Here is a 25876-nt window from a genome sequence, read left to right as displayed (position 1 = left end):
AACTTTGCTTCCTTAGATTACTTTTTCACTAAAACAAGACTGAAATTCTTCCCTTGCAATTTACATACTTATTTGAAAATCTGTTTTTATTATTCTTATATAGCCTGTGTCATACATATAGAGGGGCATAATCAAAACATATGTCTAAGACCGATTCACCCAGTAATACACACTCAGGTAATTCTTATACTTAATGAGTATTGGGAGTTCAGATTCCACCAATTCAAATGAACTGGAATGGAGTAGTGCTCTTCATAATTCCCTTTTGTAATTTTTGTTTCTAGTTTATAACTTAATTTTCTTTATAACTTATGTAGTTTAAAATTTAACTTATCTTTTTAGTCCTTCCGGTTCCCCTTCCCGACGCGTTTCGAGTATCTTTATCAAAGGTTGGGGGAACTGCAATAAATACAAAAACCACATTATATCTTCAAATACTCCCCTATTTTCAATATAGTTATGAAAAACAACAACCCTTACCTAAGGATACGCAAAAGCTTGTTCCATTTCTCACTGCTGCTGACGTTCTAAGATGGCCGCAGCAGCAAACCTGAGCCTTAAATAAGCCCCTCCCTTGATGTCCTCAACATACCAGCTAACAGCCTATCACACAATCCCTCTATCTCATTCATACCAATCCTAATCAATCCTGATCCCCTCATGCATCCACTTGGGCCATCCAGTCTGAGACTTCGTTCAGACCAGTAGGGGCCATTGTTTCCAACTGAAACATCCATCTGAGTTCTCTTAGATTTAACATGCGCTTTATGTTGCCACCCTCCCACCCTACTGTGATCATATCAAGTACCCTCCACTTTAAACCAGCAAGGTTATGATTACAAACCTTCCAATGTCTAACCAAGGGAGATACCTCACTGCTAGTGTTGACCCGGGATTTATGCTCCGTTAAGCGTACCTTTATTGCCCGAGTAGTACGGCCAACGTATAGTTTTGGGCAGGGACATTGGATCAGATGGATGAACTTAGCACTTGGAAATTTTACAGTGATAATCAAACATTTTATAAAATGTCCAGGGCACAATTTGGACATTTTGGACTAGATCTATTAAAAAAAGAAAAGGGCCAAAAAGGTATCCAAACTGACCTTATGACCACTGGAGAGATGAAAATATAGACCATACACACTTCCCCAGTGGTTGCTGACCCCCTTCTACCTCACATATCTGCTTGAAACAGTACATATCTTTCTCTATGACAGTTGAAGATTCTATGGCCAGTCCTAGTAGAGCTGGAGAAGCCCAGTGGGCAGTACAGTGGACTGCAAAGAAAGGGACCCAGGCTCATATGCCACCCTAACTAGTACACTTGTGGTGGAAAGTGTGAGCCAAACAAAACCCACTGTACTGTCACATACTGTAGGTAATACCTGCAGGCATAAAGGGCTACTAGGTTGGTAGACAGGTGGTTACAATAGGTTTTGGGGAGTTTAGGAGCTCCTACCATATAATGTATGGGGGTTATGTTGAGATGTGTACTTTCACTGATGTGAAGTTCACAGCAGTGCCCCCCCCAAGGATGTCCCACTGTTCTGCTTTTATACTTATGCCATTTTGTAAAACAATGAATAATTCCTTGAAACTTTTAATTTAATAGTAATTTAAATCTCAACTCAATCATACAAAAAGAATATGTATTCATCCAATGTGAATTCATCAAGTACAAATTCTTTTCAAGATTGCTAATATTCAACCATGGGGTCTTCAGAAAACCAGCTAGGTTCTGCTGGCATGTTTGTATGACCAGCCAATTAAAAATGCTGGCCCTTCTTACATGTAAATGGCTTGTTTGGTTGTTTTTAATTTGGAAGGAGTTTTTTTTTTTTTTTTTAAATAATGGCAAAAAACCCAATAAAAATAATTATACATCTAGCTCAGGGGTGTCCAATGTCGGTCCTCGAGGGCCGCAATCCAGTCGGGTTTTCAGGATTTCCCCAATGAATATGCATGAGATCTATTTGCATGCACTGCTTTCAATGCATATTCATTGGGGAAATCCTGAAAACCCGACTGGATTGCGGCCCTCGAGGACCGACATTGGACACCCCTGATCTAGCTGGACAAAACATCTAGGTGGGCCATTTTCAGATAAAAAAGATAGACATCTTCTGGGTTTGAAAATGGACATTTTCTCTACCCAATTTTTGGACATTTTTCTTCAGACTTAGATGTCCTATCAAAAATTCCCCTCCTCATGTCCAGGAGAAGAGCCAAAACTTTTTAATGATAATGTCCATGCTAGCACATTAGTGGTAATGCCTGTATATTTAAATTATATTTAAATTATCACACAACTAGTTTGCATGCCAATAATGTGGGCTATAAGCATATTGTTTTTGGAACTAATGTAACAATATAAGGCCCTGAAAGCCCACTGCAAACAGGAAATTCACATTGAACTTTGATCTGCAATGAATTGTGATTATTCTTCGAGCCAAAGAGCTTTTTCTTTTTTTACTGCTATTTTCTTTTTTTAATTGAAGGCTGAGGAAATAAGAGCCTATTCTCTCAATAAAAAAGACATTGATTTTGGTATCTGAAGAAATTGCTGTATTCCTGCATCAGGAATCATTATTTTATGAATGTACTTGACTAACATACAGTAGAATGCCTGATCACCTGGAAGTCTCAATTCATACCCCTGTGTTAACATGGCATGATTTCCTGTACTCTTCTCACACAATCAGCTCATGCTGGTTTTAAGTGCCAACCAATGATGCTCTATAGATAAGTTGCCTTGTCTTACAAAATGTGAAATTTTAAAAGGGAACTCCTTTCTTTTCAGCTTCTTCTTGCACTCATGCATCTCTCTTACAATGAATCACATTATTAATCACAAGTGGCATGCTGTGGTTTATGGGCACTTGTTGGTGCTAAACTATAGAAAAGTAGTAGATGGTGGCAATTAAAGACGTGAATGGTTCATCCAGTCTGCTCAACAATCAGACATATTCTCAGTTCATGACTGAAGGTTTTTCTTTTTTGCTTAGTTTGAAAAGGAGTGGGATAAGAAAACATTGTGATTGCTAAGAGAGAGAGCTTAGAAGTTTGAAGCTGATCCACAGGCACTAGCCCTTCCAGAGTAGGGAATCTGACATTTAGAGCTAGCCAGGGATTTTAAAATTTTTGTTTATTTATTTAGTAAGGGCTCACTGTAAAAGAATTTCCATCTACAAAAGTCAGTCAGTATTACCGAATGGATCGCTGTTGGCCGATTTGCTGGCCGATTCCCCAACAGCGATCAACACATGCACAAAGCCCTAACAGCAGTGACAGGAAAGAAGCCTCCTGTTATTGCTGTTAGGGCTTCTGGTTCTGTGGGGTTTCCTTAATGGCACAGATGTTGTGCTGTGTTAAACACAACCTGTCCCATTAAAAAAAAGCTCCTGCGCCTTGCCCTCCCACCCTACACCGGCACCCCGAGCCGCCATCCACCTCCCAAACAAATGGCCAATCAGGGACTTCCTTAGGCTCCTTCCTAAGGAAGTCTCTGATTGTCTTAGATGCCTCAGGCCCCACCCAAGGGAGAGGTCTGAGGTATCTGAGCCAATCAGGGCCTTAGGTCCCTATCCGTGCATCACATGATACACCAGGGAGGGGCCTAAGACCCAGTGTCGTATATGAAGGAGCCTAAGGAAGTCTATGATTGGCTGAGACGCCTCAAGCCCCTCCCATGGGAGGGTCCTTAGGCATCTGAGCCAATCAGGGCCTTAAGCCCCTCTCTGTGCATCATATAATGCACCGGGGAAGGGCCTACGGCCCAGTGTCATCGTCAAGGGAGGAGGAGCATAAGGTTTTTTCAGTACCTCCTGCTCCCAACTTTTAAAGTATGGGGCAGAGGGCCCTGAAGGGGGAGTGGGCGCCTTCATGGCAGGAGTGAGTGGGCATTCCTCCTGCCTTTTTTTCAAGTGGGGGTGAGTGGGTGCCTTCCAGGCAGGAGGGAGCGGACATCTCGCCTGCCTTATTTGGGGGTGGGGGAGGGAGGGAGGGAGGGAGTTCCTTCATGGCAGGAGGGAGTGGGCATCCCTTTTGTATTTTTTTCAAGGAGGGACGGTCTGTCGTGGCAGGAGGGAGTGGGTATCCTTCCTGCCATTTGATTTGGTTTTGGGGGGTTTCCACATTTGTCAGGGAGGGGGGTGTCTCGATTGTTGGGGGTCATTGGGGAGGGCCATGAGTGATGGTGGAGGAATTTTTCTTTTTTTTTAATGTGACAGGTATTTTGCATGTGTAATACACACAAAATATGTGCCATTGGAAGAAAAATGATTAAAAAAAACCCTAGGCAGACCAATCAGTAACACAGTTAGCCAAGCGATGTTTGTGCATCAGTCGCTTGGCTATTTTGCATGGGGTTTTCTAATTTGCATGGGTCATATTGTATTGTTAAATGGGCGATCAGGGGGAAAAACACGCAGTGGGCAGTTTTGTGTATCGGGGAATCCGATCCAATCGATTGCTAAACTGGCAAACCGGTTTAGCAATGATCGGGACACAATCGGTAAGTTTTGTGCATCCTTCAGTAAGATAGTGAACTGTGCATAGCATTTAGGAAGAAAGTGTGTTAACCTCTTAATGTGATATTAGCATGAAAATGAGGTGTTAAAGCGAGTGCCTTTGACAATTCTGCAGGTGGGGGGTGGGGGGGCAGTGGGGATATCTGGTGGACCTTCTGCAGAAACCAGAGGGTTCAACTAAAGGGGTATACAAGTATGGAGGGAGGGGAGGTGGGTAGGGGGAGTCTATTGATGGTGTTGTGGGGTAGGTGAGGGGAGAAGAAATTAGAGAGTTTATTTTGCGATATTGTTCTGGAGTGTTTTCCCTGCTATGCAAGGTGGAGTTCTCTTGTTTCTGTTTTATATGCTGTTTGTCAATGCTTCCTTGGAGCTTTTTCTAGGCAGAGTCTGGCATTGTTATTTTATTTGTGTTGTTTAACACATGGATTGGATTCTACCTATGCATGTAACTTGTATTTTTCTATAAAAGTTTCTAATAAATATTTAAAAATTAAAAAAAAAAAGAAAATGAGGTGTTAAAGCATGGTATTATGCCTATTTTCACATGCTAAGTGTATATTTTTTAAAATATGTTTTTGTACAGGGGGGTGTATCATAGGCAGAAGGTGGACATTCCTGTGCTATCCATCTAGCAAGTTCTGATTAGCATGTGCTAATCAGTTCATTCAGACTTAATGTGGGAGCATTTAATGCTTCCTAAACAGGAAGTAGTAAGTGTTTCCATGCTAATGTTTTGCAGGTCTTGTGCACTAGTAGCAACATTAGTGCATGACCTGAAAAAAAAAGCCACACTAACTCCCTTTTTTACTAAAGTGTGCTAACCGATTAGCGCACATTAATCGAATTAGCGCACGCTAAACGCTAACACGTCCATAGACTAACATGCACGTGTTAGCGTTTAGCACGCACTAATTGGTTAGCACACCTTAGTAAAAGAGTGCCTAAATCTGAGCTTATCTTGCTGAACCATGTTAAGACCAGATTTCATTGCTTTTTAGTAAAATAGCCTCAAAATTTGATAATAGGTGAAGGAGTTCTGAATCTGAAAACAAGAAGACGACTTAGGGTCTCAATGCAAAGAAAGAGGAAGATCCTATAAGAAAAGAAAGCATAAAGATACTGTAACTACCCTATAAACACAGAGACAAAAAATAAAAATGATCAGTTCATCTCCTTATGCACCAAGCATTCTTCTGACTTTTGACATGCCTTTTCTGTTTGACCACTTTATGATCAACACATATAATGACATCCAAGTCCTGCTCAGCTTTCTTGTACAAAAGTATTTTACTCCCTAAACTATACCACTCCTTTAGTTTTTGGGGGCGTTATTTTTTTAGGTCACATGCAGAGGCATAGTGAGAGAGGGGGTGGACTGCCCCGGAAGCAGTCTTAGTGGAGTTGCTGGCACCTCTTCTGGTCCTTCCTCACCCTCCCCGCTGCATGCCCCATACCCCTAACTCTTTGCTAGCATGAGCACTATCTCTAAATCTGAAGTGACCAGGAAGTGACATCAAAGGGAGAGCCAAGGACAGAATGGGCAGCAGGTTGGAGATGCTGCTCATGCCAGTAAAGATTTAGAGATATGGGGGAAAGGAAGGTGTGTGCATGGCAGTGAGGTGGGGAAGGAGCAGGAACAGAGAAGAGGATAGTACTACCACCCCGAGCAGTGCCACCGCCCTGGGCGCCTACTACCCTCATTATGCCACTGCCCACATAAATGACCTTGTAATTTTTAGCTGCCATATTTTGGGTCATTCTTCATGCTCTTTTAGGTCCCTCTTCATTTTATACATATCATTAGGGATATCAACCTTCTTGTACATTTTGGCATCATCTGAGAAGAGGCAAAACTTAGCATATGGCTTTTCCATAATATTGATTACAAAAAATGTTTAAAACAATCATCTCAAGAACTGAACCTTGCAGCATACCACTAGCAACATTCCTTTCCTCAGAGTGAGCTCCATTTACCACTACCCTCTGTCACCTTCCACTCAAAAAGCAGCTAAATCATTCAGTCACTTTAGGACCTATATCAAGGGTACTCAGTTTATATACAAGTCATTTATGTGGAATTGTGTCAAAGGCTTTGCTAAAATCTAAGAACACCACATCTAGCACTCTCCCTCTATCCAGCTTTCTAGTCACTCAGTCAAAGAAATGGACAAACCTGCCTTAGGTCCTGCAGTCCATTGGAATCCAAAAAACTCATTCTTCTCTGTTTTTGAATTTACTTGTCACAGAGGTCAGACTAACCATCTTATAGTTATTAGTCTCTGGTGAGACTTCATTTGGAGTAATGTGCACATTTCCTGGGACCATATCTTAAAAAAGATATAAATAGCATGGAATCTGTCCAGAGGGTGGCTACTAAAATGGTCAGAGGTCTTCATCATAAATCTTATGGGGACACATTTACAGATCTCAACATATATACTTTGGAAGAAAGGCAAGCAAGGGGAAATATGATAAAGATGTTTAAATATCTCCATGGCATAAATGTACAGGAGGTGAGTCTCTTTCAGATGAAAGGAAGCTCTGGAATAAAGGGGCATAGGATTAAGGTGAAAAATGGGCAGACTCAAGAGTAACCTAACAGCTTACCAGTGGAGGTGATGGAGCCAAAGACTGTGTTTGAATTCAAGAAAGTTTTAAACAAGTGCAGTTTCTCTAGGGGAAAGAAAGGAATAATAGATGGTATGAATAAACATACTGATAGGCCACATTGTCTGTATCTACTTTTATTTTACTCTGTTTCTATTTTCTTAAGTATTAACTTATACCTATTTGCATGTTATGTGTCTATTAACCTATATTGCAATTTTGTAATTGGAAAATAGTTAAGAAAGCCTAAATAAAGTACACTAAACTAGGTTTAAAAAGAGATGATCAAAGGCACCATCAAATTGACTGCTGAGTACGCGGATTTGCGTCACATCCCAACATACAGGGTATTTCATGCTAGTAACTCATACACAGACATGTAATGTCATCAAAATAATTTTTATTTAATTTATATTCAATTAAGCTTGAGGTTCAAAGTATAATTAAAATTACATTGCAAATTTTGTTTATCATCAATTCGGCAAAACATTCTGTATATGGGGGGGGCATCTCTTCCAAGGCTAAGTGGCCCATATGGAGAGAGATGATTCTTCCCCCAAACAAAAGCTGGTGCTTGCTTATGTACTCTCGCAATGACCATTATGACATCACTCCAATCTACCAATGGTCAGCCAACTCATCACTGATGAAGGCTGAGCTTATTTAAATAATAGAATTCCTTTTAGCTTTTATAGGTACCAAGCTTAAAGAAAAGTTTTACAAATTATATATTTGTTCACAGCAATTTTTGAATATGCATAAACCATTATAATATACCCAAAGAAAACTCCCTCTCCTAGTATTCCCTAAAAGTTTAAATCAAAACAGTTCTCTGACCCTTTTTACTCAAATGTTGTCAGTCTGGGCTTTTTCTGTACTTGAGCCCCCCTTAATGAGAATTCCTGTACTAGAGGTCAAACTAGCTGACCTTTATATAGCCTGGGTCTCTCAAAGACTGGCATTTCCATGGTAACATTGTCCCTGGATTTAACTTAACCATGTCCATATGTTGCCTCTGGGATTTCCAAAACCTTAAATTTTATAATAATTTTAAAAGCACATTTTATATGTAAAGACACACCCAAAATTCACACACATAATCAAAAACATTCTGGGATCCCAAAGATTCATACACAATCAACATGTCATATCTTATCACATATATAATAATTATTGTTAAGGTACATATAAACTATCTGTATTCAAAATGTGAAACCCTATATCATATACCTGGACTTCAGTAAAGCATTTAATAGCGTACCACATCGCAGGTTGCTGAGCAAGATGAGTTCTATAGGATTGGGCGACACATTGATGAAATGGGTTGGGAACTGGCTTGGAGGTAGGCTTCAGAGGTTAGTGGTGAATGGCACCCCCTCCGAAATGACGGAGGTAATCAGTGGAGTGCCGCAGGGCTCGGTCCTGGGACCGATCCTATTCAACATCTTTATAAGAGACTTGCAGAATGGCTGTGAGGTAAAATAACATTATTCACCGATGACGCCAAACTAAGCAATGTAGTGGGCAAAAGCACAACAGACATAAATTCAATGTCCGACAACATGATGCACAACCTACTCCTACTGAAGCGCTGGTCTAGGTCCTGGCAACTCAGCTTCAATGCCAAAAAATGCAAAGTCATGCACCTGGGCAGCCAAAATCCATGCAAGACTTACACCCTTAATGGCGAGATCCTAACAAGAACTGAAGCAGAACGAGACTTAGGGGTGATCGTCAGTGAGAACATGAAGACTGCCAATCAAGTGGAGCAAGCTTCATCCAAGGCAAGGCAAATCATAGGTTGCATAAGCAGGAGTTTCGTCAGCCGTAAGCCTGAAGTCATTATGCCATTGTATAGATCCATGGTGAGGCCCACCTGGAATACTGTGTGCAATTCTGGAGGCCGCATTACCATAAGGATGTGCTGAGACTGGAGTCGGTCCAGAGAATGGCCACCCGGATGGTCTCGGGACTCAAGGATCTTCCGTACGAGGAACGGCTGGATAAGTTGCAGCTGTACTCACTCGAGGAACGAAGAGAGAGGGGTGACATGATCGAGACATTCAAGTATCTCACGGGCCGCATCGAGGTGGAAGAAGATATCTTCTTTTTCAAGGGTCCCGCGGCAACAAGGGGGCATCCGTGGAAAATCAGGGGCGGGAAACTGCACGGGGACACCAGGAAATTCTTTTTCACTGAAAGGGTGGTTGATTGCTGGAATAGTCTTCCACTTCAGATTATTGAGGCCAGCAGTGTGCCTGATTTTAAGGCCAAATGGGATAGACACGTGGGGTCTATTCACAGAGAAAGGTAGGGGAGGGTCATTGGGGTGGGCAGACTAGATGGGCCGTGGCGGCCCTTATCTGCCGTCTATTTCTATGTTTCTATGTTTCTATCTTCTCTCCAACTACCACAAGCCAGACTGAGAGGTTTGGCATTAATTAAAGCCATGAGGTCAAGGCGGGAAACTGAAATATGTTTTAGAAAAAGAAACAAAGAATACTGAACAGAGAGAGAAATAGATTAATACCTCTATAAATGTGTTTTGTGTCATATACCTAATTTCCCTTATGATCTTGCTTAATCCAGCAAATTACATAAAGAGAATATTTTTATACTTAGCTTAATATTAATCTCTAGTGTTTTTCTGGTCTTGGCTGCAATCCATATTCAAATTTTTATATCTTTGCACCAAACTTTTCATAGACTCCTAATTGGGCATAGATTTACCCAGAATCATATGAAAGCAGGTATCTTGCATGTATCCTGCACACTATCCATTCCAGTACAGCATATCACAGCACCCCCTGTCTGTTAGTACCACTCCACACTGCTTGTTCCAGTCTTTAAAATTACTTGTTATAAGCATAGAAACATAGAAACATGATGGCAGATCAAGGCCAAATGATCCACCCAGCCTGTCCCTCCTCAGCATCCACTATCTCCTCCTCTCCTTAAGAGATCCTATGTGCCTGTCCCATGCTTTCTTCAATTCAGACATATCTCCATCTCTACCGGGAGACTATTCCATGCATCTGCCAACCTGCCTTTAAAAAAGTATTTACTTAAATTACTCCTATCACTTCTTAACTTAATCCTATGCCCTCTCATTATGGAGCTTCCTTTCAAATTAAAGAGACTTGCCTTATGCACATTTATAACACGTAGATATTTAAATGTCTCTATCAAATATTCCCTCACCCACCTTTCCAACTGAGATCTTTAAGTTTGTCCCTTATGATGAAAACCACTGACCATTTTAGTAGCCTTCCTCTGAACTGACTCCATTCTGTTTATATCTTTTTGAAAGTGAAGTTTCCAGAATTGTACATAATAACCTAAATGAGGTCTTACTGAAGACATACAGGGGTATCAATATCTCCTTTATTCTACTGGCCATACCTCTCCCTATATACTCTAGCATTCATCTAGCTTTCTCCATTGCCTTTCAATCTGTTTGTCCACCTTAAGATCATTACATATTAACACACATCCCACTCCTCTTTCATGTACAACAATTCTCCACCCCCTAAACTGTACTGCCCCCTAGAATTTCTGCAGCCCAAATGTATGACCTTGTATTTCTTAGCATTAAATCTTAGCTTCCAAATTTCAGACCATTCTTCAAGCTTCATTAGATCCTTCTTCATGTTATCCACACCATCAGGGGTGTCTGCTCTATTGTGGATTTTGGCATCATCTGCAAAGAGGCAAATCTTACCTGATAGCCCTATAGCAATATCACTTACAAAAATGTTAAAAAGAACAGACCCAAGAACTGAACCCTGAGGCACACCACTGGTAATAGCGCATTCCTCTGATCGATCTCCATTGACCACTACCCTCTGTTACCTTCCACTTGAGTTCTTCATTCAGTCCATCACTTTGGGGCCCGTACCCAGGGTACTCAGTTTATTTATTAGAAGTCTATGTGGAGCACTGTCAAAGGATTTGTTAAAATCTAAATACACCACTTCTAGCGCACTCCCTTTATCTAATTCTCTTGCCACCCAGTCAAAGAAATTGATCAGATTTGTGTGACAAGACTTGCCTTTAATCCACAGGATTCCAAAACCTTCACTATTCTCTGTTTTAAAAGTGTTTCCATTAATATACTTACCAGATTTTAATTTCCTATTTCTTCCTTACTTCCACTGTGTGGAGAGGGACCACATCCATCCTTCTCCAATCCTCTGGCACCACTCCTGACTCCAGAGAAGCATTGAACAGGTCAGCCATTAGAGCTACCAGAACTTCCTTAAGCTCAACTTTCACAATTATGGCACTAAAAGTGGCATATGAATTTAACTGCTTCTGGGTCTCCATCTCCTCTACAAGATTATGTTGCCCACAAGGCCACTCACTGTAGTCAGATCAGATCAACATTTCTAGGTACGCTTAGACACAACAGTGTAATATGCCAAGTTCTAGACAAGCATCTATTCTCCAACAGTTTAAAATGCACAGGTTTATAACTACCTGCCAACTATGCTGGTAAACTGTTATTTAATCCTCTCTGCCACATCAAGTGATTTCAACAGTTTAATTCCTCAGCTCTGTGGCTTTTTGCAAAAGTGCCATAAACTGAAAGTTTAATCCAGTCCCCTGCAGCAAACAGTTTTAATGGCTTTATTAGCACAGCTCTGTGATTTCCTGCTAAATGTTCTGTTAAACTAGATATTTCATCAATTCCCTCACAGTGAACAGTTCCAGATTCACAATTTTAAATCTCCAAATGACTGTTATTCATTCCCCAAGATACCGCACTTCTCTTCTTGATGTGCAGTATGTCTGGAGTACACCACCTATCAATTTCTTAGGTACTCTACCTATTAGTCTCGTGCTAACTATTAATGTATTTATTTGATAGGCTTATAGGCCACCCATATTTTTTTCTAGATGGTTAACAAACAGAAGGAATTAAAAATATGAAACCATTAAAAATAACATTAAAATTAATATTCAAAGCATAAAGATTACATTATATTTCTATGCTTCTATATTACATTACATTTGTATTTATAGATCGCTAATATGCCCCAGAAAGAGTTCAATATGATTACAATGTAGAAGAGCCTGGTCATATCTAGGGATTACATTACTTTATTATGGTTAATGAGAAAGATAACTTAAGTTTGTGTTCATGTAGGCATATGATTATGACATATGGTTTGGACAGAATATTGGCTAGATCTGGTATAGTCTTGATAATACGGGTTCTGGTTTGGGTGTCTCGTTCCCAGTTTGTAGGGAGCTTGGTAATCTATCGAGATAGGAGAGGTATTTTGTGTGTGTGTGTGTAAGGTATTTTCCAAATTGGTTTATAGGCATTTTTGAAAGTTTTGGTAGGAGGGGGTGTTTTCTAATTGTGCTGGTAAAGGATTCCATAATTTTTCTGGCAGGTATGGGAAGGTTATAGAGTGAATAGTTTTTGATTCTTCTAGGATTTGAGAATCTTATTCTTATATTGTTACTGATAGGTTATATTTGTCTTTGAGTGGTATTTCAATTAAATTCAAAATGTAGTCTGGTGTTTTGCTAAGGAAGATTAAAAAGATATGTGTACATAGTTTTAAAATACAGGTATACCTTGCATTGAAGGGGAGCCAGAGTAGCTTGGAGGGGCATAATAAAAAAAAAATCTAAGTCCCCTTTCGGCTTAGCCATGAATGCTGAAACTAGAAGCAATGAAAATGTCCATTTTCAAAAAAACCATCCAAAATTAGTTTTATTTCTAGAATGGCCTACCTCTGCGTTCAGCAATTTAAATGGCCATACCACCACTACGTCTACACTTACAACACATTATCAACCCCAAAACAACCTAAACACCAAACACCCATAACCAGACCTTTTAGGTGAAGGAGAGGCCAGTCCTTTGCCTAAAAGCTAGATTCTGTAACCGGTGTCTGTCAAAAACAATACCGGTTTCAAAATCCACCCCCCCTCCCTCCCGTAATGATCGTGGCAGGAGAGATGGCTTATCTCCCTGCTGAGATTGCAATAGCAATCGGCCCACCTCCGAACTGCCGTGATATGTGGCAGGAGAGATGCCCAATCTCTCCTGCCGTGATCCGCCTCCTTCCCCCCCACCAAACCGATTCGGCAGGAGGGAGCCCAATCCCTCCTGCCCTGGTGACCGCCCATCCCCCCAATCTGATACAGGCAGGAGAGAGCCCAACCCCTCCTGCCCCTGCAACCTCCCCACCCCCTCAATCCGATACGAATGGATGGAAGGATGGGGGGATAAAATGGTTGGTTATGTATATTTGTAATTGAATGTGCTTTTATTGACTTATTATATGTTATATAGTTGTGTCTTGCACTATGGATGTTTGGAAAATCAATAAAGAATTTAAAAAAATTAAGCTTTTTTTAAAAAATAATTTAAATCCAATAAATGACCATCAACTGGAAAAGTATCTTCTTGCTTGGCTTACAAGAATGCCAATTTCAAACTCATAAAAAAGACATGATTATGTTTTGAGCTGTCAGATCTCTTTTCAGTGTTCTCATTTAGCTCTGGTCCAAAGCATTTCCATTGATCACTTCACCTTTCAAAATGGTGGCTGGATTACATACCTATGTGTATTTATAAAATATACTCCCAGAGCTGAACAGCACTCAAATGCTGACGCATAAATTTACACCTGCTCCCAAAAAAAGAAATGTGTGCTTGCCTATGTAGATTTTATAAAATATGAACACACATCACAACCAATGTTCCCTCTAAGGATTGATGAGGTGTGTGCAAAAAAAAATATGCATGAGCGACAAGTTACATACTCCACTAATTTATGAGCAGGCGCGGAGTACGAGTGCCCGTGAGATTGTGGGAGGGTTAAATACTCAAAACTTAGAAGAATAACAATTTACTTAAAGTTTTTGCTTCGCCAGCTTTCTGGTATCTTTATATACAGTGGCGTACCTAGCATATGTAACACCCAGGGCCCATCATTTTTTGGCACCCTCCCATCTGGTTGGCGGGTAGGAAACAGGGGGTAGGGGTGAAGGGCCACTACTCGGACTGGAGGAGGGTCACGAGAGGTGTTCTGCAGGGCTCGGTGCTCGGGCCGCTGCTATTTAATATATTCATAAATGATCTAGAAACAGGGACGAAGTGTGAGACAATAAAATTTGCGGACGACACCAAACTATTTAATGTAGCTAGGACTAAAGAGGACTGCGAAGAATTGCAAAGGGACTTGAACAAACTAGGGGAATGGGCGACGAGATGGCAGATGAAGTTCAACTTTGAGAAATGTAAAGTATTGCACCTGGGAAGCAGAAACCCGAGTTACAACTATATGATGGGAGGGATGTTAGTGAATGAGAGTACCCAAGAAAGGGACTTGGGGGTAATGGTGGACATGGCAATGAAACCGACGGCACAGTGTGCAACGGCTGCTAAGAAAGCGAATAGAATGCTAGGTATAATCAAGAAGGGTATTACAACCAGGACGAAAGAAGTCATCCTGCCGTTGTATCGGGCGATGGTGTGCCCTCACCTGGAATACTGCGTCCAATATTGGTCACCGTACCTTAAGAAGGATATGGCGTTACTCAAGAGGGTTCAGAGGAGAACGACGCGTCTGATAAAAGGGATGGAAAACCTTTCATATGCTGAGAGATTGGAGAAACTGGGTCTCTTTTCCCTGGAGAAGAGGAGACTTAGAGGGGATATGATGAAGATTTATAAGATCATGAGGGGCATAGAGAGAGTAGAGAGGGACAGATTCTTCAAACTTTCAAAAAATAAAAGAAGAGGGCATTCGGAAAAGTTGAAAGGGGACAGATTCAAAACAAATGCTAGGAAGTTCTTCTTTATCCAGCGCGTGGTGGACACCTGGAATGCGCTTCCAGAGGACATAATAAAGCAGAGTACGGTATTGGGGTTTAAGAAAGAATTGGACAATTTCCTGCTGGAAAGGGAGATAGAAGGGTATAAATAGAGGATCACTGCACAGGTCCTGGACCTGTTGGGCCGCCACGTGAGCGGGCTGCTGGGCACGATGGACCCCAGGTCTGACCCAGCAGAGGCATTGCTTATGTTCTTATCTGTACGAAAAACATGATTTTTAGTAACAAGCCAAATGTCACACATGAGTACCTAGGAAAAGGCAGCATCTTACATATTGCAGTGAGCAGTACATCAATACACCCATTGTAAAACTAAACAAGCCAGACCAGCACAGATCTATCCTACACCGTCAATCCTAACAGAAAACCATGTCTTTCGAACACACAGAAAACACCTTCGCCTAGTATGGAATATGTCATCACAAATAAACCCCTCCCTCTTTTACAAAACTGTAGTGTGGATTTTAGCCAGAGTGGTAACAGCTCTTTTTTTTTTTTTTAGTTCAACAGCTCTTGATGCTCATAGAATTCTGAGCATCAGAGCTGCTACCACCACGACTGGCGCTAAAAAATGCTCCACAGTTTTGTAAAAGGGGGGATAAAATAGAAATACAGAGCTTCAACGCTCTAGCTCAGGGGTGCCCAAACATTTTGGGCTTGCGAGCTACTTTAAAATGACCAAGTCAAAATGATCTACCAACAATAAAATTAAAAAACACAAAGCACACTATACGCTGAGAAAATGTTAATTATCATTCCTATTCTGGGTTTTTTTTCAAAGAGGTCAAGGCAGATGACTCTATGCATTGTCACCTCAGTAACAACCATACAAAAATAGATAAATATACCCCCCTTCCTTTTTATTAAACCACAATAGCAGTTTTTAGCGCAGGGAACTGCGCTAAATGCCCAGCGCTGCTCTCGACACTCATAGGCTCCCTGCGCTAAAAAACACTATTGCGGTTTAGTAAAAGGGGGCCATAGTGCAAAATATAGACAGCATATATAAATTCTGACACATTTTGATCGCTAAATTTAAAATAAAATCATTTTTCCTACCTTGTCTGGTGATTTCATGAGTCTCTGGTTGCACTTTCATCTTCTGACTGTGCATCCAATCTTTCTTCCCTTTTTTCAGCCTGTATGTTTTCTCTCCTCCAGACCTCATTCCCTCCCCTAACTTTTTCTTCCTCTCTCCCTGCCCTTTCTTTCTTTTTTCTCTCTTGATGCCTCCTTTCTTTTTTTCTGTTTCCCTTCTGTCTCCCTGCCTGCCCCCTTTCTTTCTTTCTTTCTTCCTACTCTCCACAAAGCCACTGCTGCCACTATCGAGGGAAACAGGCCCCAAAGCCACCACCGCGGCTGCCCCAAGTTCTCTGCTTCCCACCGTCGGGCCGACCAGCATTCCCCCGTCGTCAATTCTGCCATCGGAGAGGAAGTTCCGCCCAGCCAGGCAGCGATTGGCTGGCCTGAACTTCCTCTCCGATGGCAGCCTTGGGGGGGGGGGGTACACAGCCGGCCAGATCTGGACCTGGCCGGCTGTACACCCGCCCCTAAGGCTGCACCCGGGGCGGACCTCCCCCCCCCCCTTGGTACACCACTGAAGACGTGGCAGCGGCTCCTCTCACGAATCTCCACCTGTCTGATGCAGTTGGGGATCTTGAGAGGAGCCGCCGCTGCATCTTTCCACTTAAAATACACTAAGGCGAGCAGGGCAGACCTGCCGCTGCCGCAGCTTCCTCTCACCTCCGCCCGCGACATGAGCTGAGCGACACGAGAAAACGTATGAGCGATGCCACTGAAAATAGTGAGCGTTCACTCATGCGCTCAGCTTAGAGGGAACATTGATCACAACTCTACTTCCATTCTATTCAAACAACCTTCCTGGGACATGCCTATACACAGATTATGTAAAACAAGGTTCATACTTTCCTTGAATATACTTTTTATGCTTGTATACAATTGTATAAAATAACTTTTCTGTATGTATAATAGGTTTCACATGCAGAAATAATAGCAGACTTCATTAGGTCAATAGAAAAGTAAAATCTTAATTATAATTCAGAGGTTTAAGTGAAAAAAAAAAAAATTAGGTCAGTTTGAGAACAGTGATATCAAATCCTCCACTCAACAGAAAACTAGATATGGCTTAAAAGGTTATGGTTCAAAAGCTGAGCCAATAAGAAAGTCATCAGTCATTTTATAACAAGAAATTGGTCTCTAAACATAAGGCTATGGCAAGGCAATTACAGCAAATGGGGCATGCCACTGTGAATGCACAGGCATGAACACCATCGCAACACACTATTTGTGAAGATGGAACTATCAAAACACTGACCAAACTGATCGTAGTTCCCTGATGGCATATATAGTAAGGTTGCAAAAAGAACCCAAAATATATTGACCCATGATACTTGAGAGACACAAACATATACCAGATGGCTGTCCTCACTGTATTCATATGCAAATTAATGCTAGACAATATTATAAAAGTGATGTGAATCCTTAGTGTGAGGTAGTAAGCTTTAAGGAGCTACAACCCAAAAGGGATAAAGCTCCAGTGATACACTTAGGCTCAGAGTAAACCAACGTGAGACTGTTTTTCATTGTTTAAGCTGCACGTTATCATAGGATTTCACTTGCGTGCATTTGCAAAAAAATATAATAAAACTGTGAAATAAGTGTCACTGAAATAATCAACAATAATAATGAATTGCATTCATGAGAAAAGTCCCCCAGAAATATCAGTCAAAGTTCTGGGAAATGCAAAATAATTGTCCAAAAAGAGCGCTAAACTTAACTTACCCCCCTCCTTTACAAAGCTGCACTAGCGTTTTTAGCACTAGCTGTGGCAGTAACAGCTCAGATGCTCATAGGAATTCTATGAGCATCAGAGCTGTTACAGTGGTGGCCAGAGCTCTTCCTTCCATCCACTGTCTGCCCTCTCTCTGCCTCTTCCATATGGCATCTGAGGGGAGATATGATTGAAGTCTACAAAATCCTGAGTGGAGTAGAACGGGTACAAGTGGATCGATTTTTCGCTCCATCAAAAATTACAAAGACTAGAGTACACTGTGATTCCTTGTAGCTCTGGGCAAGTCACTTAACCCTGTATTGCCCCAGATACAAAATAAGCACCTGTATATAATACAGAAAGGCGGTATATCAAATTCCTCCCCTTTCCCTTCTGTAAAGGACTGCTAAGCTCCTCCTCTCCCACTCCCAGATCACCCCCTTCACCATAGATTCTTCTGGTGGCTCCTCATTTCTGCTCACAGGTCACTCCCCTCTCTACTCATGGTTTAGCTTATGCCCCCACTCCTTGCTGGTCTACCTTAAAGGTGGTTTTCTGTTGGTTCCCGGCAGTGGCAGTATTGCGCATACAGGGGCTGATTCTAAATAGGGCGCCTAACTTAATTGGCAAAATCCCCTTAACAGCCTCAATAACTGGAAAAAAAAATTGGGCAATAGGCACCTATCCAATTCTGTAAAAGATAAGTGCCTATTGCATGGTGCTTAGCGACACCTAATGCCTAAGTGGGTGTTTCTATGAGTGGAGCGTGACTTAGATACCACTAAATGCGATTCTCTAAAACGTAGGTGCCTGAAATTTAGGTCTTTAAGGGATGACTCTATAAATGGTGTCTAAATTTGCTAGCACCTAAAAAAAAATAGCCCTGGCCATGTATCAATCATGCTTCGGCACGATTTACAGAATTGTGGCTAATGATGCCTATGCAAAAACTTAGGTGCCTGAACTGTAGGCCAGGGTTTTAAAGGTCTACATTTCAGGTGCTCGTTTTTTGAGAATCACACTTACCCCCTCTTTTACAATGCCGCGCAGCAACAGCCCCAAAGCCCTTTAAATCTCTATGGGCTTCGGGACCATTACCGCAGCGGGGCCACGCTAAATGGCTTCATAAAAGAGGCCCTTAGTGGCTCCTAAGTCACGGCTCTGCCCATAGAAACACCCACTTAGGTGTTAGGCGTCACTAAGTACCATGTGATAGGTGCCTATCTTTTGTAGAATCAGACAGGTGCCTATCGTCAAATTCAATTGTTTTTTCAAATATTAGGCTAAGGGTATTTTGCCAATTAACCCCCTCTTTTAGTAAAGTCAGTAGTGCAGTAAATGGGCATTGGAGCATTTGCACAAGGCACTCGGCTGCATGGCTTTGCAAAAGGGGGCTTAAGTTAGGCACCTAAGAGTCCTTAGGGGCTGATTCTATAAAGGGCACCTAAAATTAGGCACCTCTTAGGCAGAAATGTGCAATGCTGTCACTGCTTGCTGGCAGAAGACTGTCTTTAAGATAGACTGGTGTAGGAAGGGGGCTGGTGAGGTTGAATTGCAGATGGGGGGAAAGATGCTGGATTGTGCCAAGGACAGAGGGTGGGAGTGGAAGAGAGCAGAAGAGATGTTTGGAGGCAGGAGATGCTGCAGCGTGATTAATTTTATTAATTTCGCTTAATTTTTGTAATTTTGATTAATAATTAACGCATTGATCACAGACTGAACTGTGATTAATGTGCACCCCCTACTTATTAGTTATCATTGCCTATGTTTCTGGTCTTTATTCCAGTGGCTAAATTCTAATGCAGTTAGTACAAATTGATTTTTGAAATTCCCTACAGGAATTTTAGTTTTGTCAAGTAACCACTCACTGGATAAACATTAGACCAACTCTAGCTTCTCAGTAATACTCCTCATGCATTTAGATAACCCCAGTGCTTATTTCACGTGGAAAAGAGGAAGGAGGATTACACATTCCACTTGGCAATAGTACCCAATATCAAAATTCAAGAAAGGCTAAAGGTTCCTTTTACAAAGCCACATGCACCTTTTTAGCGTGCGTTAACTCCTGCGCTAGCTGAAAAACTACCGCCTGCTCAAGAGGAGGTGGTAGCGGCTAGCACGGCCAGCAAATTAGCAAATTAGCGGTAACACGGCTTCGTATAAGGAACCCTAAGTTTCCCGCCAGAAACTAGACCATCTAGCAGATTTGAATTATGCTCAGGAAAAATTGCCCAGCGTGGAGGGGCATAATCAAGTCATAAGTCTAAGTCCAATGTGGACATATGGCGCTAGACGCTCAAAGTCGACAGTGGGAAAATGATCATTTTCATAAAATATGTCTAGAATATATATATATATTTTGAAAGTCATCTATCTGAACATCCAGGCTATTGTTTGTCCAGACTGCTAGGACGTCTATCTTTATACCACAGTTTTGACCAAAATTTTGTCAAAGTCCCAAATGCACAGAATATTTGGATGTGGGAGAGGCCAATATTGTAATGGACTGGCCACCCAGACAAGGCAACAGAGAAGAGGAGCACTTTATAACCTTTCAAAAAGGATGGCAGAAAAACATCTCACCAAAACTTCCTATAGGTTATGGTAAGCCTCCCAAAACCTATAATACCCACCTGTCTACAACCCCAATAGCCCTTATGGCTGCAGAGTAGGGTTTTGGGGGTTTTGGTGGGCGCACATGTTTGGTGGCTTATGGGCCTGGGTCCTCCTCTGTATGGTTCACTATCCCATCCCCCTGGCTATTTGACACCGGTGTGCAGCTTTACTAGGCTTTCCTATACCAGGTGCTGATATTCTGGAGTCAGGTATGTACATTTTTATTCTGATCTTTGTGGAGGTGTGAGGGGTCAGTGAACATGCTTGAGTACCTGATTGTAAAAATGCTTGAGTACCTGATTGTAAAAAACGCTTAGATAACCTTGATAGGCGGTATATGAAAACCTAATAAACTTGAAAACTTGAAACACTGGGGGAGTTTATGTGGGTCTTTACTTTGTCTCTGCAGTGGTTATTTAGTCATTTTGAATACCTTTTTGACACTTATACCTGTTTTTACATCATCTAACTCATAATGTTGTTTCGTCCATGATGTCTAGTAAAACATTTGATTATCTTTGCAGGATGACTAAGTCTAAGTCAGCCCCCATCTCACCCACATACTGCCCTAACCACTCTTCCAGAAACACCTCTTTCAGCTCTGGTGCACAGCGGCATTCAGAGGCATAAAAAGTCCTGCGGCATGTCCAGAAAGTTGGTTTCATTATGGGAAACTTGATCTGCCTGTCTTTTAGGTCGTCCAAGTGCCAACTTGGGTGGATTTTTAGATGTGTTTAAGGTTTGATCATGAGCTCCATAGCCTTTATTAAATAGCATGGCATGTTCAATAAAATTACTATGACGTTCCACAAATAATAACAGTTTCAAATGAAGTGTGCAGAGTTTTGCAAAATGATGAATAGTGAGGCACATGCCATTAAGGGCTCCTTTTATGAAGGTGCGCTAGCGTTTTTAGTGCATGCTAGCTGAAAAACTACCACCTGCTCAAGAGGAGGCAGTAGCGGCTAGCACGCGCAGCATCTTAGCATGTGCTATTCCACGCGTTAAGGCCCTAACGCGCCTTCGTAAAAGGAGCCCTAAGTGTGCAATATTCTAAGCAAATAGTCCATTTCATTGCATTGCAACTGAGAATGACTTCTTTTGCTATGAAATAGTAGTTGGTTATCTTGCATTATTGTATCTTTCAGTTTCAAACTAAAGCTTCCCCCCCCCCTTTCATTACATTTGTGTTTTGGGACTCTAGCTAGCAAGCAGCTGTACTTCTGTCAAACTTACTGCACTCCAGCTGTGTGTACGTGTACTTTCAGGTATTCTGGGAATTTCCCCGAAAAGATGAATAAGAAAACAGGTCCATCATTCATGGAATTTGTGCTAGTTTGGGGTTGAAGCACCTGTAAAGCTTTCTGAAAAATTACTGGAAACAAAAACACGTGGGTTTTTTTTTTTTCCTTTCTTTTCTTTGGCATTTAACCCCAGGGGTGGATGAAAACAATGGTGAAACCCAATACTGAGATTCTTGCTGTCAAAAGAAAAGTAAATTCAACTAAAAATCTTTGTGAAAATACATGCTAGCAAATTTATTCTTTTGTCATCTCCACAGTGGAATAGCTGTGAAGGCAAAGGAATCCTTGTAATGCCCCTGAACTGATGAGCAAAGTAGGGAATTGTCCCAGGAGAAAACAGTAGATAAACCTAAAATTCCTCCTAGGGCACTGTCAAGAAAGAAAATGACTTTGCATAGCAGTGCATAGAAGGAAGTAGAGACTCCTCATGTCTGTTTACCTTTTTCTAAGCAGCAAGTGAACAGGACTACAAATCCCATCAGGCCGAGGGCAGAGAATTCCTAAAGCCCAGACTGGAATAGCTCCAGTGCCTAGCAAATCCAGAACTGGTATGAGCCAGCTCAACAAGCACCTGAGCTCAGAATTAGCCAGAACTAGGGGCACACCTGCACCCAAGCACAGACAGCCACTGAGAGAGAAAAGGGTGGGACCCAACAGGGAGAGAGAAGGGAACCAGACCTTCTCTGCCAGGAAACAGAAGTGCACCAGAGCCTTATACTCCAGAAGGGCAGGTAGGACCTCAGGATTGGGAGAATTTTGGTTGAGGACTCCTGTACAAATGAAAATGATATAGAAATTAATGAAGCTCACAGTATGGAAGAAATGAGTGAGGATTTGTCATATGCTACTGACCCTGATTTAATGGAGTGGGGCTCAAGCACAGTAGGAAAAGTTTAGAGTTTATCAAGAGGAAATTGGTGGTGAATGGTTCCAGACTAGTCAGGCTGTATTATTTAAAGCCTCTGGCTGAAAGAGATTTTTTTTTACTTGTATGGAACCTTCATGGAAAACTGCACAGCCTAAATCCAAGCAGGACTGGGTTTTGTTTTTCCTGTTGTGCTGTTTGGGGCAGTGCATGAAAATTGGTTACTTAAAGCACTGCTGGCTACAGGACACTGGGGAACTCTTTATTCAAAATCTACTGGGATCTTGGTTGGGATTTTTTTGTACACCAAAATTTGCAGGGCGGGTACAGATCCCAACACCTCTGGGGGTATTCTGGCTAATAAAACCCCAAGGTGAACTTTTCCCCCAGTGAAAGGACTTACAAGAAGTCATAGCAGAATCTGGTTGAACAAGCCAGGTGGCAAACAGTGGCTGGGCCAAGAAGGGCCTAGCCCAGTGTGGCAGGTGTAATAATAATAATAATAACTTTATTCTTTTATACCGCCACAATCTTGCGACTTCTAGGCGGTTACATTCAAGAGAGCTGGACATTCAGCGAGTTACAATATGCAGATAGTCAGAGGAAATACAGAGTTCAGAAACTTTAAGAAAGCGAAAATATACAGTTTGCTAAGAAATTACAAAAAATACAGCGAAAATTACAATATACAGTTTAAGAATTTTCAGAGGGGACATATTAGAAGAAATGTCCCGAATTACAAAATACGGTTTGATTAGGATTTCAGAGGGGGCATATTGGGAACGAGAAAAGAAAAAAGTGTTCGGTGAAGATTCTGTATAGGTGATATATCTGTCGAATAAGGCAGTTTTTATGAGTTTTCTAAAAGCGTTGTAGGTCAGTCTAGCTTTATTAATGTAGTTGTCTAGCCAGTATTGTTGTTTGTTTGCTTGGTACGCAAAAGTTCTATCCAGAAAGGTTTTGTATTTACAATTGGTAATGCTTGGGTATGCAAAAAGATAGCGGTTTCTGGTTTGTCTTATAGGGCTGTAGAATATGAAGTGAGATAGCAAGTACGTAGGAACTAGTCCCCAAACTAGTTTGAAACACATGCAGGAGAACTTGAAAATTATTCATGCCTCGACTGACAGCCAGTGCAGTAATTTGTAGTAGGGGGTGACATGGTCGCTCTGTTTTAATCCAAATATCAAGCGGACCGCTGTGTTCTGAATAATTCTAAGTTTCCTCACTGTTTCCCTCTGAAAGGGCCATTAAAAGGCTGAAATAGAAGTCAGTGGATGGCAACAAGCCAAATAAAGGAAACAAATTTATTGTTTTTCTGTTTTGTATTTTGTGCAAGGACTGTTTGCTTGTATTTTTGGAACTCATTTTGAATGGCTACTAACTTGAGGTAAATGCATCAAGTCTGGTGTGAAATAAAGATTTATTTTGTGGCACCCAGGTGTTTTGTACTATTTTTGAACTTTATTGCAGTCCTTCCCAGCTACCCATACCTCGCTTTCGCTCAGCCGAGGTCTAGGTGCCTTAGGGTATTGGCCCCTGGACACGTCCAATCGGCCACGCCTGGCCACAATATTAGCGCGTGCTAAATGCTAACGCGCCCATAGACTTATAATGGGGATGTTAGCATTTAGCGCGCATGTATATTTAGCATGTGCTAAAATGCGCAGCACACCTTAGTAAAAGAGGGGATTAGTCTAGTGAATTTTCAGTTTTTTTTCCTATGATACAAAAATACCTCGAAACTCACTGGACTAGCCCCCCTCCTTTACTAACGCATAGTGCGGGTTTTAGCACCGACAGCGGTGGTAACTGCTCCGACACTCATAGGAATTCTATGAGCGTCGTAGCAGTTACTGCTGCTGCCGGTTCTAAAACCCACGCTAAGCATTAGTAAAGGATGGGGTAAGTGTATAGCCCTTGTTTAACTTGCTTTTTTTTTTTTTTTTTGTTTAGCAATCTTTTCAAACCACCATCGTAGGATATTGTTGTCTACAAATATTTTATTTTTTTAATCATCACCAAGTACTATGAGTGGCATTTGCTAAGTTGAACTATATGAATAAATGATAATGTCAACATATCACAGATTTTGCCCCTTATTAGAATATAAAATATTTAAGTGATAACCTGGTAATGGCATTATCATAAATCAGCTTGCTGTGATCCAATCAGTATTAGCCAATCCTATTTCAAGACTTAATATGCAGCCAAGGTTTCTGCTGGAAATGCATAATGCAGAAGCCCTGTTACCCTATCCTTTCACTTTATGGTTTCTTACATAATCTTTGACCAAGGACTCGATCAATTTAGGGATATAATTCAGATGTTAACACAGAAGCCACTGCAGAGAATATAATTTAGTCTACATGTTTATGAGCTGAGTAACTTTCTCCATAATGCATGGTAAAAATCTCAAAATGGAACAGATTACATTTTATAGCACTTCTGAATATGGTTTGGGGAAAAATATTCAATATAAACTGCATTAAAATAAATGTGAACATGATCTATACTATGCAGCTCTCAATACTCTGCCAAAAAGCAGAGCTAGATTTGCATCCCACCAGAGGAGCACTTTTGAGCTATAAAATATATGTGTGAAAATTTTGCATTTACAAGAATGTACTTTTCTTTCAGATCTGTAGTACACGGAGGCATTGATTTAACTTAGTAAAAGGTCTAAAATGCCAAACAGTTTAATACTCAGTAGTACGGTATACAGCAAATAAGATCAAATATCATCATACTCTATTTTGCCTACCTAGCAAAATTTTGCTTGTTGACAAGTTATAACTGAACTGTGGCTCTGTGAAATGTCGCAGTCCAAGAACTCTAGTTAGCACAATTCTTTCTATATTCCTGAATATTTTATTGCGGACAATTAACAGTGAAAGCATAGAAGGAAGATAAGGTGATTATGATAATTACGAAGAATAGAGCTTCCATGCACATTCATATATTTTTACTTGCAGGTCCACTTTCCAAAAAGGCTTAGAGCCAGATTCTTTATATATCACACCTAAAAAAAACCAGCACCAACTGGTGTAGCACTAAGCACAATTCTACAAGGTGCATGCACCTTTTATAGATTTGCGCTTACTGCTGGTGTGCGACATGTAACTTGGGCACAGGCATTAAGACCAGCTAAAACTAAGCCTAAATGTCTGTATCTAAATTATGCGCTCTTTGGAGCAAATTCTATAAATGGCATCCCAATTTTAGGCATCGGTAGGTGTCCTACTGCTGCCTAACCAGCCAATCGGATGCACATTATTAGAAAAAAACCTACCCGGGGCAGA

This window comes from Geotrypetes seraphini, chromosome 5, assembly GCF_902459505.1.
Source record: "Geotrypetes seraphini chromosome 5, aGeoSer1.1, whole genome shotgun sequence".
In the NCBI taxonomy this organism is placed as follows: domain Eukaryota; kingdom Metazoa; phylum Chordata; class Amphibia; order Gymnophiona; family Dermophiidae; genus Geotrypetes; species Geotrypetes seraphini.
The sequence above is the reverse complement of the archived record's forward strand: the minus strand, read 5'-3'. Positions refer to the sequence as shown.